The 2,088-nt window shown below is 46.9% G+C and overlaps 1 protein-coding gene across 7 annotated transcripts in view; it reads left to right on the top strand.

Annotated features, from left to right (window-relative positions):
• Kiaa1551 (KIAA1551 ortholog) overlaps positions 1 to 2,088 on the top strand; it is a 25,439-nt gene that overhangs the window by 3,824 nt on the left and 19,527 nt on the right. The window lies entirely within an intron of this gene.

Below are 2,088 nucleotides of genomic sequence, written 5' to 3' on the forward strand. Positions count from 1 at the left end.
GTGGCCAGCTCAGACCACCAGGGGGCGCCTCTGGCTGGCATGTGGTGCTGGGGGATCGAACCGCGGTGCCTGTGCTTTGCCAAGCTTGTTTCAAGTAGGTGCTTTAGACCACTGAGCCATCTCTCCAGCCCCTACAACCTGTTTAGATACTTAACTAGCTTTAAGGCATCGAGTCACTTAGGACAAAGGAAGAGTGTTTGCCATTCAAGTCTTCTCTCATCCAAGACCTCTGTACATGAAAGTAGAGAAGGGACAGAGGAGGAGGCGGCCGCCTCCCCATTTGGAATTCCACGTCCGAGCTGCGTGCCTTGTGACCTCAGTGAAGACGGGGAAGACAGCGACTTTACACTGTGTACGTAGATCAAGATTTATGAAGATACATCCTGGTTTGGTCTAGATGTCCCCTCAAGGCCTCATGCAGTGAGAAGCTTAAGTGACTCAGTAGGGGGCCAGGGTCCTCCCTCTGTAAGCATCTCCAGCCTGCGTAAGAGGAAGGGAGGGCCATGGTGTGGGTGCTACACCCGCTGAGGGGTAGCCTGCTTGACATGTGGGAAAGGAACCTCCCGCCTTGCTTTTGCTGTCTTCTGTCACCTTGATGTATTCCCCCAGGCCATGCCGCTCTGCCTTGGAGCCAGCTGATTATGACTGAAACCTCTAAAACCTGTGAGCTAAATAAACCTTTCCTCCTCTGAGTGTTGGATATTTTGTCGCAGCAATGAGAAGAGTAAGACATGGGCAGCTGTCATACGTGGAACCTGTAGTAAAGAGTTGACTAAAGGTGACAAGAGGTGATGTGGAGATCGAGAATTTGCAAGGCCCTGCCCTTCCTGAGAAATTTAGCAGCTTTGCAACATCCTGTCTTCAAAATAAAAGAGCAGGACTGGGATATGTGTATAGTTGATTATGAAGGCTCTGGGTTCAATCCCAAGTGCCAACCCCCTTTGTCCCCCCAGAAAGGAAGAGTGTAGACATCAGAGCAAATGTGGTTCATCCCTAAAATGCAGGCCCGCTGATGTGTATAGCTGGATGCTGCCTCCGAAGGACTGGAGTGGGCCTTCCGAAGGCTCTCCCACTGCTGGGTGTGAGGTGGTGATTACTTCTGGATGCCTTTTGTGTCAGTTGAAGCTTATCTTTTATTTCGTGCTCCTGTTCTGAAAAGGCATTCAGTTCTTGTTAGGCCTTTGCTACCCTTATTGAGGAAAATTGTGGTTTTTCTTCCTGTACTCTTTATTCTATTGATAGCAAAATTTGTTGGGTTTTGAGCCAACTTTGCATTCTTTTACTTATAACCTTGGCGAAAGGGTCATTAGTCATGAGGTGCAGCTGGATCGTGTTCCCTGTCTTGTGTTGGCTAATAAAATTGGCTTATTTTACTTTATTTTCTGGAACCAGGGATTGAACTCAGGCCCTTTGGCTTGCCAAGCAAGCGCTTACTCTACTGAACCATCTTCCTGGCCCATTTTACTTTATTTTTTTAGAGTTTTGTTTTTGTTTCTGTTTTTTTGAGACTGGTTCTTTGTAGTTCAGGTTGACCTCAGACTCACAGTGATCTTCCTGTCTCAGCCTCACGAGTGTTCTGATTACAGGCATGTTTCACCATACCCAGAGGTTTGTTTTGTTTTGTTTTTTTTGTTTTGTTTTTGGTGGAACCTGGGATTGAACTCAGGCCCTTGGACTTGCCAGGCAAGTGCTTATCCTACTAAGCTATCTCCCCAGCCTGAGTATAGTATTTTATAGTGGGGCCTGTTGTAAAACCTATTGGCTTGGAATTTGTAAACTTCCTGCCTGAGCCTCTCACATGCTGAGGTTACAGGTATTACCACCATGCCTTGTTTATAATTTGTTTTATTTTATCTATTATTTTTTAATTTTTTAGCATGTATTTGGTAGAGTCTCACTGTACAGCTTGGACTGGAGGTGATCCTCCTGTCTCAGCCAATTCCAGTCCTGGGGTTACAGGCGTGTGCCACCACATCTGGACTCTGTGGCCCAGTGTGCCCCAGGACCAGGCTGGTGCTGCAGGGGGTGCCCGGGATCAAATTCATCTTTTTTTTAAATTTTTATTTGTGTGTGTGTGTGTGTGTGTGT

This window comes from Octodon degus, unplaced genomic scaffold (assembly GCF_000260255.1).
Source record: "Octodon degus isolate 3935 unplaced genomic scaffold, OctDeg1.0 scaffold00047, whole genome shotgun sequence".
In the NCBI taxonomy this organism is placed as follows: domain Eukaryota; kingdom Metazoa; phylum Chordata; class Mammalia; order Rodentia; family Octodontidae; genus Octodon; species Octodon degus.